At 45.8% G+C, this 15525-nt stretch overlaps 1 protein-coding gene across 2 annotated transcripts in view; it reads right to left on the reverse strand.

Moving 5' to 3' along the window:
- The window catches only part of LARGE1 (LARGE xylosyl- and glucuronyltransferase 1), a 398411-nt gene that overhangs the window by 93625 nt on the left and 289261 nt on the right, over positions 1 to 15525 (reverse strand). The window lies entirely within an intron of this gene.

Below are 15525 nucleotides of genomic sequence, written 5' to 3' on the forward strand. Positions count from 1 at the left end.
GATGATGACACCGAGTCCTTGGCACTTCCAACAGCCAAGGAAACTGACATAGCACCAAGACCCCAAATCCACTTGATTCTCAAGCACCCTAAACTGCTGTCTTAGGCCAAACTTATTCCTGCCATTTTTCTGATTCGGGTAAGTTTTCAGATAATCATTAAGTCTTAGAAGGTAAGTGAGTTTGCCCATTTTATTTAAAAAAGTTTTCTTTAATGTTTATTTACTTCTGAGAGAGAGAGAAACAGAGAGAGTGTGTGAGCAGGGAAGGGGCAGAGAGAGGGAGACATAGAATCAGAAGTGGGTTCCAGGTTCTGAGCTGTCAGCACAGAGCCCGATGCGGGGCTCAAAATCACAGACCGCGAGATCATGACTTGAGCCAAAGTTGGGATGCTTAACCAACTGAACCACCCAGGAGCCCCAGAGTTTGCCCATTTTAGACAGTGAGTGATAAGAAAAAATCCAAGGCAGAAGCCATGCCTGCTGGTCTGTAGTTCTGGCTCTCCTGCTACCCAGAAAACACATCAGGAGATGGAGTCTCGTATAGGACCTGCTCTGAGACAAGGACAGGCTTTCATTGGCAGACCATCAGATAGCAGGAGACAACAGATACTGAAGAGATATTCTGACCATGCCCAGCCCACTGTCATTAAGGTGGTTATTAAAGAGTCTCTGACCTGTCTCTTCCAGCAAGAGGAAAGTATTTTCTGGAGCTGTATATAGGAAAGAATATAGAGAGTCCAAGCGGTAGATCTAAAAATTATCAGTAAGGGGCGCCTGGGGGGCTCAGTCATTTAAGCATCCGACTGGCTCAGGTCATGATCTCACGGTTTGTGAGTTTGAGCCCCATGTTGGACTCTGTGTTGACAGCTCAGAGCCTGGAGCCTGCTTCGGATTCTCTGTCTCCCTCTCTCCCTCTGCCCCTCCCTGCTCACACTCTCTCTCAAAAATAAACAAACATTAAAAAAATTATCATTGAACAAAATGGAGCCTATTACAACGCTTAGAAAAGCCAGAGGTAGATGCAAGAGCCAAGGACAGCACAGCAGAACCTGTCTGGGGGGCCGGGAACCCTGTGACATTTCAGCCCGTACGGAAAAATAATTATTCTCTGAAAAGAAGTCAGACCTGCTGACCAGCTCATTGGCATGGAGATTTTAATTTTTTACAAATAATGAGCCTGCCTCTCCCTAGCAGTCTGGCTGAATGCTCCACTGCATAAGATGATGTCTCATTTGCTTACCAAGAAGGGCGAGGCGGTGTGGATGGCCGGGCGATTCTGACCAGCTGAACGTGTGCTAGAGCCTGGCTGAATGCGGAGCTAATGGCCCGCAGAAAGGGCAAGAAGCTTTTTGCAGTTTCAGACTTAACCAAAGTGAGTCCACATGGAAGGATGCATTGTGCGCCTCTTCACTACTCACTCGTTCACATGCTCAGAGAAAAAGCATGTACTGCAGGACAGCCAGTGAGGTAGGTAGGGGTGCACAGCTGCCTTCTTCACTTTTCTCCCTCCATTTATGAAGTGGAAAGAAATAGCACTTCTGGAGTGTCTCTCATGCAGCACATGCCTTGCCAAGTGGCATATTCTCCATCTGTCCGCTTCAGCCCCGCTCTCTGGTCTTCTCTGCACCCTAAGAGATGCTTCCCCACAGACAGAATTACCTACGACCCCTGCTGGATGATTCCTAGTTGGAGGCATTGGCCACAGACTGGAGGGTGGGAGGAAAGAGAGCGTGTTCTCTCCTCATGCACTATCCAGTTTGGGCAATGTGTCCTACAGTGCCAGTGTCCTCTCCTGCTTCCGCTTCTACTGGGTAGCCATGTAGGTAGCCATGTAGGGTAGCCATGCTGGTTTCTTCTCTTTGTATCTTGTTAGGGGCTGAACTGTGTTCCCCCCCCCCAAATTCCCAAGTTGAAGTCCTAACCCCCAGTACCTTATCATGTGATTGGATTTGGAGATGAGATCTTTAAAGAGGTGCCAAGTACAAATAACATCATCAAGATGGCCCCCGATCCAGTATGGCTGGTGTCCTTCTAAGAAGAGGAAATCTGGACAGATAGGCACAGAGGGTCAATCAAAGCTCAGGGAGAAGTGGTCACTACAGGCGAAGGAGAGAGGCTTCAAAATGAATCAACCCTATGGACACTTGATCATGGACTGCTAGCTTCCAGAATTATAAGAGAACATATTCCTGCTAAGCCAGCCGATCGGTTATACTTTGTTATGGCAGATCCTGAGAAACTAACACACATTTCCTGGCCCAGGGGTGGCAACAGCTTGTGGCTTCTGCTCATCTCTGGTGCCTCAGCATCCTTGCTGATACCTTCAATGCTGCCCATTCACCTCATACATAGTCCCTTCATTACAACACCTTATGTCTGATGACATCCTATTACATGTATATTATAATCATTTCATTCCCTGGACTGTTTCAAGAAATTTGGATGATTATATTCAGCTGGAAAATAAGGAAACTGAGGCTGAGAAAAGTCACACAGCTAGTGGGTGGTAAAGTTGTGATTTCAACCAAGGTCTTTCTAACTCTAAGGGCACAGCATGCTGGCTCTGGGAGACCTGTGGCAGGTGGAATGAAAGAGCCATCTTGCAGAATTAGAGGCCCATGGAGTGGGTAGGACCCTTGGACAACATCTAGGGCAATCTCTTCATTTTATGGATGAGGAAAGCGAGACTCTGAAGACTGAACTCAGTAAAGTGAGGAAGCTCAGGACGCTCATATAAGTGGCTAAATTAGGGCTTGAGTGCCAGTCTCTTGATTCCAGCTTTGGTATGTTCTGTTGCTTCCCTGACTGGCACCTCATAAGCCCCCAGCCTGGACTATCTGAGGACTCCAGCGTAGGTGTGAAGAGTAAGGGTTCCAGCAACAATCCACATGCTTGCTCTATGCCTATTAGCTACGTGACCCGGGGCAAGTAGAGTGACTTAATTACTGCTGTATGGGTCAGTGTACTCTTCTGTAAAATGGGTATTCATAACTCCTAGGATTGTTAGGAGGATTAAATAGGACAAAATAAAACAGTCAGCACAGCAACTAACACACAGGGTAGCCTCCATTAAATAATGAGCTATCGTTATTACCCAGGGTAGACTTTAAAACTCAAACCAAGTTCTTCCTACTGATGTGTAGGCACTGAATTTATTGCTCAGAAGCCAAATGATAATAAATAATGGCACTGATAACTAACAAGGATGGCAGAGCCCACTAATAGGCCCCCTCTAGGCCCCAGACACTGTGCTACGCATGTCCATGACCACTACTCCTTATAACATCCCAGGAAAGTTGGAAGTAACGGAGAAGCTAATACGGAAGAGCCCAGATTCAAACCTAGTTTCATCTAGTTAGCAAAGCCATGCATTTCCCAGGCTCAATGTCGATGAGACGAAGCCGGACAAGCTTAGTAAGCAAACTGGCTGTGAAAAAGTCCCACACAACCCTGTCTACACAGATGTGACTTTAACATCCACAGCCATCGTGCATGCTTTGTGCCACAAACTGTGAGCTCCCGGAGGGTAGCATGTGTCTCACCAACTGCACCCCAGGTTCAAACAGTCCGTGACACACGGCAGATCTGCTCAAGACAAATATAGTGACCTACCCGTGGTGTTGCACTGAATTCTGGACAGTTGCATTTCAACCAGCACAGTGCCTAGAGCCACAGGAGGGACCACATGTGGTCCTTTGGTTAAAGTGAATCCCTGTTACACTAAAGCTGAATTTAAGCGAATGTTTTTACAGGAGGAGTAGGCAGTTCTGTCTCTGTATTTCCTAGCACATCCACACTTCTAGAGAAGGCTTTGGGTTTGGCCAGATGCTGTAGGGTAGCACCGTAAAGACTTGAGGGTCTGAGACACAGGTTAATTCTGGATCGGTTCATTACTTGTTTTCCAAACAACCTGGGGCACACTGGATAATTTCTGTAAACCTTCTCTTTCTTGGTCTGTAAAATGGTTATGGCGATAATTATATTTGTTTTTTCACTCAACTGATATCTGCTGAGAGTCTGTGTACCAGAACCCATTCTGAAAACAAGCCATTGTCCTCATGGAGCCTATATGCTGATAGAAGAGGAAACACAATAAACAAGTAAGCAGGTTGAGGATAAAAGTGTGTTCTCTGATGATAACAATAAAGCAGGATGGGAGATAAGGAGCAGTCTGGCAGGGAACCTGTTGAAATCTTGAATGGATGGTCAGCAAAGGCTTCTCTTCAGAAGGTGATATTTAAGCAAAGACCTGCATGAGGCCAGGGAGCATGGGATGCTGACGTGGGGGGAGGAAATCAGGCTGAAGGAGCTACAGGTGCAAAGGCCCTGGGCGAGCTGATCTACTGCAGGAACAGCAAGGAGTGCCTGCCTCCTGGGCTGCTGTGAAAGTTAAACAAGATAATAATCCATTTGAAATACCACATTCATAACAAGTGCTCAATAAATGTTAGCCAGGACTATTAGCATTATTCCCGTGGGCACACAAAGGCCCATATCTACTGGAAAGCGACTCCAGCAGGCAGAAGGCCATGGTAACCCTTCGGGGTGTGAGCCTGTGCTAATGAATGAGCCTACTGCTCTTTGCCAGCCTGATCTGGGCAAACCCACAGGCTGTCCTGTTCACGAGAGAGGATTTCGTATAAATTGGATTAGTGGGGTGCACGTTGAATGCTGGGCAGAAAGAAGGGAGAACTTAATCCAGCTTTGTTATGGTGTCAATCATTGAAAAAGCAGGCGCAAAATTACCCTGGTCCGAGCTTTCAGGCAAGAATGATAAACGTCCTTCCCTTGATAACGTTTCCAGCGTTCAATAAAACAGAAAGAAGGAAGGAGTGGGGATCGGTGGAGCCAAACGGCATTATCCTTCCAAGGATCTATTTAATGCAGGGTGAAATTTCTCCCCGGAAATGAATTTCTGCTTCTGTTAAGTGGGGGGAGGGGAAGTGTGGTGCAAGCTGTACCTGGGAGCAATTATCTGGGGTTATTCTTAGTAATCAAGATAATCAAAGAGGACACAAGAGCAGGAGCCCTGTGTTGGGAGGGTGGGGATCAGCGTTCGTTTGGCTTTTAAGGGTGTATAGTCATCCAAAGCTACGCTTTAATGGACACTGAAATTTGAATTTCATCTAATTTTTATGTGCCACAAAATGTACTTGTCTTTTTTCATCATTTAAAAATGTAAAAACCATTCCTAGCTTGAGACACACCAAAACAGGTGGTGGCTAGATCAGGCAGGCATCAATCCCTGCTGTAAACAGTTGAACGTTAGGAAGAGGTAGAACATTAGGAACAGCTGAACATTAGTCTATTTAGACTGGACGAAGAAAATAAATGTTCCCTCGGTATATTTGCCTGGGCACTCCAATTCGATCTTGGGTTTGCTGAAAGCAAGGGCTATGTTTTCTACTTCTTTTGTTGTCTCTGTTGAGCATAACTAAAGATGAGCTTGTCTGCACTGTGCCGGGCACACGGTCCATGCTGGATACATGTGGGCCCAATAAGCAAAGCTTGCCTCTGTGCAATAGCACTGTCAGCTAAGAGACGGGTGATTTCTCTTGGATAATTGTCTGAGCTAAGATTGCCTTCACTTCGAGGAGTCCCTGAGGGCCCTGCTAACCAATTCAGGATATTCCATGCTATTCTGATTCAAATACATCTGACCTGCTGTGGGGAAATGTCAAATATGGTCTAAAAGGACATCTGGTAACTGAGGGCTCAGGAGGACACAGGGCTGGGGTGGGGGAGGTGGGGGGGGTGGGGATGCTTAAACATAAAGGTGGACGACAGGAACAGCTTTCAATGAAAGGGAAGACGGCAAGGCTAGTCTCTCTGATGTCACTGGCATTTTTGCCGGGTTCTGTCAGTTCCAGGGAAAGTATAGGATAATGGGTCATAATCTGGGCAACAATGGGGGTGCAAATAAACCACTGGAGGTGCGTCCTTGCACCCCCCCTTCCCCGTAGCCCAAGACTTTCTTCATCTGGGCACTGATGCGTTACAACCTTTTATAATTGTTTCTGGGTCTGTAACATTTAACTTTATTGAAGAATAACCAACACATAGAATTGTATATATTTAAGGCCTATGATGTGATGATTTGATATACCTGTGCATTGTAGAATGATTACGAAGATCAAGATAATTAGCACATCCATCACCTCGCATAGTTAACAAAGGCAACTCTCCAAAGGAATTGAAATTAGGATCTTGAAGAGATGTCTGCACACCTATGTTCACTGTAGCAGTAAATAGTCAAGATAGGGAAATAAACAAAATGCCCTTTGATGGTAAATGGGTAAAGAAAATGTGGTGTTACACACACACACACACACACACCAACCAGGAATATAATTCAGCTATACAAAAGAAGGAAATCCTGTGATTTGTGACAACATGGACGAATCTGCAGTGCCTCTATCCTGGGTCTTCCTGACAGCAGTCTGAGGCCAGGATTCTGGTTTCACTCAAGTATGCCCAGAGGCTAACACGGGGTCTGATATTACGCAAAGCTAATACTCAAAATGTCTTTGCTGAATGAATGTACACAAAATCAAACAGCTACGGAGTCCCAGAGTCTGGTGACGGTTATAGAAACAAGGTGAAGATAGAGAAGGTCCAAAGAAAGCTGTGGAAGGCACACAGGGGTACCTATGATTACTTTATAATGTAGTTTTGGGAAAGATTAGGGGGCAGGCCTATCGAGTAGAAAGGAAACACCTCAGGGATGCCTGGGTGGCTTCTGACTCTTGATTACGGCTCAGATAATGATCTCACGATTCAGGGGACCAAGCCCTGTGTTGGGCTCTGCGTTGACAGCACAGAGCCTGCTTGGGATTCTTTTTCTCCCTCTCTCTCAAAAATAAATAAATAGAAAGAAAGAGAGAAAGAGAGAAAGAGAGAAAGAGAGAAAGAGAGAAAGAGAGAAAGAGAGAAAGAAAGAAAGAAAGAAAGAAGAAAGGAAGAAAAGAAAGAAAGAAAGAAAGAAAGAAGAAAGGAAAGAAGGAAAGAAAGAAAGAAAGAAAGAAAGAAAGAAAGAAAGAAAGAAAGAAGGAAAGAAAGAGAAAGAAGGAAAGAAAGAAAGAAAGAGACAGAAAGAAAGAAAGAAAGAAAGAAGGAAAGAAAGAAGGAAGGAAGGAAGGAAGGAAGGAAAGAAAGAAGAAAGGAAGGAAAGAAAGAAAGGAAAGAAAGAAAGAAAGAAGAAAGGAAAGAAAGAAAGAAAGAAAAAAAGACAGAAAGAAAGAAGGAAGGAAGGAAGGAAGGAAGGAAGGAAAGAAAGAAAGAAAGAAAGAAAGAAAGAAAGAAGAAAGGAAGGAAGGAAAGAAAGAAAGAAAGAAAGAAGGAAAGATAGAAAGAAAGAAAGAAAGAAAGAAGAAAGGAAAGAAAGAAAGAAAGAAAGAGAAAGAAGGAAAGAAAGAAAAAGAGAAAGAAAGAAAGAAAGAAAAAAAAAAGACAGAAAGACAGAAAGAAAGAAGGAAGGAAGGAAGGAAGGAAGGAAGGAAGGAAAGAAAGAAAGAAAGAAAGAAAGAAAGAAAGAAAGAAAGAGAACAAGGGAACACATGTTTGATTTTAGAGAAACTAGAGTTGGAGGTTGTAACCGGTTTGAGGTGAGCCCTGGACAGTAGGGTTTTTAAGATCTCCCTAGGGGATGCCAGTGCACAGCCATGACTGTGAAGCACTCTTCTAAAGGAAAGTTTTGAATACCTGTGCAAACCGGACAAAAGATATACTGAGAGTTAGATGAGATAAAGCATAAAGTGCACTTAGCACAGGACTCAGCAGAGTAAATGCTCTGTGAGTGTTAGCAGGTGATACTAACATAATGCCTGGCCCTCAATGCGTGGACGGCACAAGGTTGTAAGACTACAGCTGCCTAGCCCCGTGTATTGGGGAAGGGGCTGGGTAATCCTCCCTGGGGTAAATGCTCTCTCAATCTCAAGCACTGAAGGCCAGAGAAAAGACTGGGAAGTAGGCGCAAGCACTGGGCTGTTTACTGGCTCTGCTAACTTCTGGAGCCCATCAGCCCCTCTGTACCTCCTCCACCGACGCCTCTGATTACGTGAGCCAGTGCACATGAAAGCATGAGTCGACTCTAAGAGATGGGTACTGTGCACTGGAGAGGCCTCAAGGAAATCAGATGCCTCCCACGTAAACATGTCTTCAAGGAAACAGTGCACTGAATGAATGCCAGATTATTTTCTTTATGGCAGGAAGATTTAGGATCATATCTCCCTTCTTCTGCAGACTGAACCACCCAGGTGTCTGGGTCAGGAAGAGCTGACCTTCTGTGGACCAGTAGAGTAGGGCAGAAACATTTTCAGGAAATGACCACCCCTTGCGTCCACCGATTAGGCCTGGTCAATACGCTTCGCCAGGTGTGGACAAATGCCAGAACCAGGCAGAGCTCCCCACAGGAAGGAAAGGGCTCTGCTTGAGTTGGCCGCTGCTTTGTGATTCATGGCTTCCAAGGCCTGGCTGGACCTCTCAGTCAGAGACTGTCTGCCTGGATTGGAAAAGGCTGAAATTGGGTTTTGTATTTGGTGGCTCAGGCTGGTGTAAGAGAACACCGCGGACTGGGTGGCTTCGGCAACAGGCATTTCTTTTCTCACAGTTCTGGAGGCTGGAAACCCAAGATCCAAGCAGGGTTTCTGGCAGGACGGCTTCCTGGTGAGGGCTCTCCTCCTGGCTTGGAGAAGACTACTTTTTCATTGTGTCCCCTCATGGAAGGGGGAGGAGGAGGGAGGGAGGGAGGGAGGGAGAGAGCGTGAGCCTCTCTGGTATTTTTTTTTTTTTTTTTGAGAGAGCATGGGTGGAGAGTGAGAGAGAGAACCTTAAGCATATTAAGCAGTCTCCACGTCCAGTGCCGAGCCCACCAGTGCCAAACCCGACGTGCGGCTTGATCTCACGACCGTAAGATCATGACCTGAGCCGAAATCGGGAGTTGGACATTTAAGCAAGTGAGCCATCCAGGAACTCCTCGTGTCTCTTCTTATTAGAACACTAACCCTATCACGAGGGCCCCTCTCTCTTGGCTTTATGTAAACCTAATTCTCTCTCAAAAGCCCCATATCCAAATACCATCACATCAGGGATTAAGGCTTAACCTTATGAATTTGGGGAGGGGGCACATTCAGTCCACAGCAAATTCCTATTAAGTAGGTACTTGGCAAAATACAGATTCTTCTGCAATATACAGACTGTGTTCCCAGCACCAAAAACAAAACACATACATATACACACACACATTAGACTTTTTTTAAGTTTACTTTTAAATATTACCTCTTTTCACCTGATCTCCACACATTTAGCATTTTCTAATCTAAAAAAATTTAAAATATCTATGTTTTTTTAAGATTAAAAAAAATTTTGTTAATGTTTATTTTTAGGAGAGAGAGACAGAGACAGAGTCCGAGTGGGGGAGGGGCAGAGAGAGTGGGAGACACAGAATCTGAAGCAGGTTCCAGGCTCTAAGCTGTCATCACAGAGCCCGACACGGGGCTCAAACTCACGAACCATGAGATCATGATCTGAACTGAAGTCAGACGCTTAACCGACAGAGCCACCCAGGTGCTCCCTTTTTAAGATTTTTTAAAAGTTTATTTATTTTTGAGAGAGAAAGTGGTGGAGGGGGAGAGAGAGAATCCCAAGCAGACTCTGCACTGTCAGCACAGAGCCCAATGTGGGGCTTGATCTCATGAACCGTGAGATCATGACCTGAGCTGAGATCAAGAGTTGGATGCTTACCTGACTGAGACCCCCAGGTGCCCCCACAATGTTTGATATAGCAGTACCCCTTCTTAAAATCCATTGTGTATAAATACACATAAGCAAACAAATAAATATAAGGGATGTTTCTGTGTATTGTTTGTAAATGGAGGGGGGCAAAGCCTAGCACCTAAAATAGCAATTAATCAGGAAATGAGATCAATTATGGCACATTCATCAAATGGAAAAAGCATGCAGTTCTTAAAAAGAAAATGCAACTTTATGTACCAATGTAGAAAGATATCCCAACATCCTATTTTTAAGTAAACAGAGCACATAACTAAAAAGGAGATGCATACATAAAGAGAAATAATTACACAGGCAGAAGAAGTATTAACCTTGGGGAAGGTGATGCGGAGAGGGGATTTCACGTATTACGGCATCTCGGTTAGATGCTGGCAAATGTTTAACATTTGCATCTGCAGAAAGACAAGCTCTGATTTGTAGTGTTTGCCAATTCCCATGGTGTAAATACTCTCACTGTGGAAGATTTCAAATTACTAACACAGTGTCACTGCTGGAGCTGGGAGGAGACGTGCAGTAGCAAATCACAATACACTACTCCCACCATATAAATCTGGCAGATATAAATAACCTTAAGAACACAGATAGTAGTAAGATGTTTAGGAAGTAATGAGTTTTGAGCATTTATTACCTGTTTAAAAAATAACTTATTTAATGGTAACTTTACAGAATTTGATTTTAAATAGTAGTTGTGTTTAACAACCAGATCTCCTATTTCCTGAAAGTTTAACCACAGGCTCTCACAAGCCAAGGCTCTAGTACGTCACTGCACTTCTTTACTATTTGTCCTTTACAACAAATGTGGACATGGATTGTTGTCTAAAGTTTTTTACATGCAGTTTAAAATTAAAAAAAAAAAAAAAGTGATCGAATTCTTTGGCAGTAATCTAGTGCTCTCACAGCACCTGGCAGAGTCTATAATGGAATTTTAAAGCTCTTTCTGAAAGGCCCATTGTGTGCCAGGTTCTACAGAAAGAGTTTATTGAGTGCCTGCTATGTGCCAGAATATGGATTTTTTTTAAAGTTTATTTTTGAGAGAAAGAGTGAGAGTGGGGGAGGGGCAGAGAGAGAGAGGGAGACACAGAATTTGCGGCAGGCTCCAGGTTCTGGGCTGTCAGCACAGAGCCTGGCATGGGGCTCGAACCCACGAACTGTGAGATCATGACCTAAGCCGAAGTTGGATGCTTAACCAACTGAGCCACCCAGGCGCCCCCAGAATATGGATTTTTAAACATACACACTATACACACACCTTACAAGATCTCTACTTCTGCCCTGAAATACCCTAAGTAGGTATCAGGATTTGAGACTTTCAGACCCCTGAGAGCCCTCTCAAACATCAAGGCACAGGAAGCCCTGTTTATGAAGATGACCGCCATATGCCCTAGGGAGAGGGTTTCTAGCTGCAGAATGAGGAATGGCTGAAGATAAGTGGATAAAACAGGTGTGATCAGGCTGGAGGAGCAAGTGGTGATATGTAATTAACAAAGCGGTGTAGGATTGGTGACAGGCGCTCAGATGTTAAGAAAACACCGATAACCTTGTTCAGCTCTATAGATCTCTACGCTTTTACCTTCTCAGCAGTAGGGTGACATTTCAGGGCAGGTAATTATGACAGACTGAATGTGTGCCCCCCAAACTCCTATGTTGAAGCCTAATCCCCACTGTGATGGCATTAGGAAGGGGGGGGTCTTCGGGAGGTGATCAGGTCAAGACAGCAGGGACCTCATGAATGGGATTAGAGCCCTTATAAGAGGGACCACAGTGAGCTCCTTGCCTTCTCCATCATGTGAGAACACAGGAAAAAGATGGCCATCCATGAACCAGGAAGCAGGGTCCTCAGCAGACACCAAATCTGCTGGCACCTTGATTTTGGACTTCCCCTGTCTATAGAACTGTGACCAATAAATGTGTGTTATTTATAAGCCACTCAGTCTCAGGTATTCTGTTACCAGCAGCCTGAATGGACTAAGACAGCACTGTTGCTTTCAACTCACAGCAGAGAACACCGAGGCTTGGAGAGGCGGCTGGCCTACCTTCCGTTCAGGATGCATAGCAGTTTAAGGACAAACTCAGCAGCAGCCAGTAGCACCGCCTTGTCTAGGTGACAGATGAGGCCATTCTAGCTCACCTGGACAACTGCAGATGAGGCCCAGTGGAGGCCAGTGGACAAGTTTTACTATTGTTCTTGGTTTTCTCTTTATGATTTACTTAGCAAAGAGAGAAGAAAACCGTGAGACCCTGGTCAGAGCTACCCAGGAAACAGAATCATTTATAAGGAAAATAGTTCAGGCGAAAAGATCCCAGAATGAGAGAAGTCGCGAAGCAGACTTCTTGCACTTAAGGTCAGATTCTGGAAGCCTTAAATTAAACACACATTCTCTCTCATGAGGCCATGCCAGGGGAAGGAAGGAAGCAAATGACAGAGAAACTCTTCTAGAACAGGGGCTTTTGCTCAGGAGGGTGGGGGATGAAAAATCTTGCCATGTTTTCAGAATGCTGCAGTTAGGAAAACACTTCAACAGTTCAGGGTAATTGGAGGCCCCCCATCAAGTCTGACAAGTGGAGGGGGGCTTTTGCTTGGCTGCCTTGCGAGAGTACTACAGAGAACCCAGAGCTACTGAAGGCAATGTGGTGGGTTAAGTGCCCTGGGCCTGCTGATGGGCGCTTTAGCAAAGTGTCTGCACAGGCTGTAACCCCAGTGCTCAGATGAGAACCTGACTCAGAGACAAGACTTAAATGGAGACCATGAAAAGGGAAGAGAGTGCTGGGTGAGGACAGTTTCTCCCTAGGGCCAAGAGTGAAGCTGTGCATTGTTTAAAAACCTTCCAGCCTGTCCAGTGAAGCTGGATGGGCCCTTTAGCATTCAGACATTGGCCCTACCTAAGTTCCCAGCCTCTTGGCCTACCACTGTGCTCTGTACTGTTATGCCAGGAGTCTTAGCTACCATTTATTGAGTGCTTACTGTTTGCCAGGCATTTTCCATTCACTTACGCTTTCCAGCAATCCTCTGAGTCTGTACCGACACTCCCATTTTACAAGAAAGGCAAAAAAAAACCCAAAAAACAAAAAACCCAAAAGGTGAAGGGATGTGCCTAAGTGACCACTGTGTGGTTGCTGTAAGGCCACTGAAGGAGCCAGAACTTGGGCTCTTCACCACTCCCCACATGCTGGGCACATACTCTACAAGTCACATCTTGGACTTAACTAAAAGCCCAAACCATGGGCTGTTTGGTTTCTGTGCTAAGAAAGTCTACATTTCCTAGCCTGCGCAAGGGGCAAAGTTGGGGGGCGGGGGGGCTTGCTGCTCTATTGACCTGGAATGTCCACCCCCACCCCCATCCCCACCTCCAGTCCTCTTGGCTGACACTTCTCAATGCATGCAAGCAGGGACTGTGGACACACCCCTCCATCACAGCACCCAACTGCATTGTATTTGTCCTTAACTTCCTACTTTAAATCTAACGTGACCATGTGGGGGGAGGGGAAATGGGGGTGCAAGCAGAGACCACACGGGACTTTAATTTCTACTCCTAGTGTAGGGCCTGATGCCAGGCACCTGTGACCTGCTGAGTGCATGCCTATCGAATGGGCACATCCTGTAAGACACGGGGACATAGATGGTTTCCCACCAGTGACTTTCCAAGTTGTCTTCCATGTCCAGAAAGGCAGGATTGATGGAAGCTGGAATGCATTTATTCATTCAACAAATATCTGAGAACTTTCCCTGTTCTGGATGGGGACATGGGAGCAAACAAAACAAGATTCTCACCCCTCAAGGACCTTGCTTTCTTGTGGGGAAAGACAGGGATACAAGGCTCCTGTTGCTGCCATAACAAATTACTTTAACAGCTTAAAACCCACACATTCATTATCTTGTAGCTGTGTAGGTCAGAAGCCTAGGGGTGGGGCTGGGTTCTCCACTTAGTCTCACAAGGCCAAAATCAAGGTGTCAGCCAGGCTGGGATCTTAACTGGAGGTTCTAGGGGAGAATCTACCCGCAAACTCATCAGGTTGTTTGCAGAATTCGGTTCCCTGTGGTTGTAGAACTAAGCTCCCCTCTTCCTTACATGCATTAGCTCCTGAAGGCTACCTGCTCTCCTTGTCACACACTGTCCACCAGGGTGGCATGAGAACTCTTCCCCACGCTCCCAGTCTCTCTGGCTCCCCTTCTGTAACATCTGTCCTGTTGTCAGGTGGAAGAAGCTTTCTGCTTTCAAGGGCTCCTGTGATTAGATTTTTGGGCACATCGGATAATCCAGGATAATCTCTCCATTTTAAGGTCTGTAATTACAGCTGCAAAGTCTCTTTTGCCATGTAACGTAACAGAATCACAGATTCCAAAGATTAGGGCATGGGCATTTTTCGGGGCCCATCTGCCTACAACAGGCAGCAGCTGAATAATAAAAAATGTGTCTTTTATAACACCGATGAAAAGCACAATGAAGCAAAAGAAACCAGGATGAGGGATGGGGAGTGTTCCCTGGGAGAAGCAGGCCAGGTAAGCCCACCTTGAGGAGAGGCTGTCTGAGCAGAGCACTGAAGGTAGTAATGGAAAGAGCAGTCCAGGCAGAGGGTTCAGGCTTAGGGGTGAGAATGCATTTGGGTGACAGTCAGGAGGCCAGTGTGGCCAAACAGGAATGTGCAGGGAAGAGGAGGGGCCATGTGCCTGGAGAGGTAGCCAGGACCGGCCCAGAATGCCCCCCTTCCAATGATGCTACACTTTGCCACGATTCTCTCTGGGCTAGTGGTGATCTTTACAAACCCTAGACCAAAGCAGGAGAACAGGACCAGATGCAAGGCTCCAATGTGTGTTAACATGAGTCAGAGCTCCCAGGGCCTGCAGGGCAGAATCTGGGGGCATTCTGAATCTTGCATACTTGAAGACCCTGCTTTGAGCATCACTAGATTTCTAGAGGAGGGCTTGGACCCTGCAGGTAAGGAATGGCCCAGAGATGGGTTAATCCTCCATAGCTTGGTGAAGGTGTGCTTGACACCTGTGGCCAGGGGGTGTGGGGTGTGACCATGAGAGGAACATACACATCCAGGTCTACTCCTGCTGGGGGCCTCTGCTGTGTTGGCTGTTCTCTCTGCAATGCTGTTGCAGAACCCAGCATGGCTGCCAACTTCCTTCCTTTCAGGTCTGCTGCTCAAATGCCATCCTCCCAGAGAGCCCTTCCCTAAAGAAATGGCTCTTTCCAGAAGAATCCAATTCCCTTCTATGCTTCTCAGCACATCATATTACATCAGGGTTTCTCAAACTCAGAAGCGTAAACATTTTATGCTGGACATATTTTTATAGGGGACCTTCCGTGTATTGTTGGGTTGGCTGCATCCCTGGCCTCTACCCACTAAATGCCAGAAGTATCTCCCTCACTGTGACAACCAAATACATCTCTGAACAGTGCCAATGTCCCCCAGGAGCCAGATTTCCCCACCAACTCCCACTGATGACCGCTGCTCTGTGCTACTGTCTCCAAAACACTTACCATCTTCCAAAGTTATTAATTTCATTCAACAACAAATACTTACTCAATGCCTAATATATGCCAGGCGTGATTCTAGGGACAGGAGATAAAGCAGGGAAATTAATAGACAGAAATTACTACCCTTGAGGAACTTAAATCCTCATGGAAAGAGACAGAAAATTAAAAAGAAAATGAGGGAAATTATCGTAGGTCAGATGGCAATTACCACGACCGAGGAGAGTAAGGCAGGGAAAGGCAGTGGAGTGAGGCT

This window comes from Lynx rufus, unplaced genomic scaffold (assembly GCF_022079265.1).
Source record: "Lynx rufus isolate CCGP_SWC_20201006 ecotype Redwood Valley unplaced genomic scaffold, mLynRuf1.p SCAF_7, whole genome shotgun sequence".
NCBI lineage: Eukaryota > Metazoa > Chordata > Mammalia > Carnivora > Felidae > Lynx > Lynx rufus.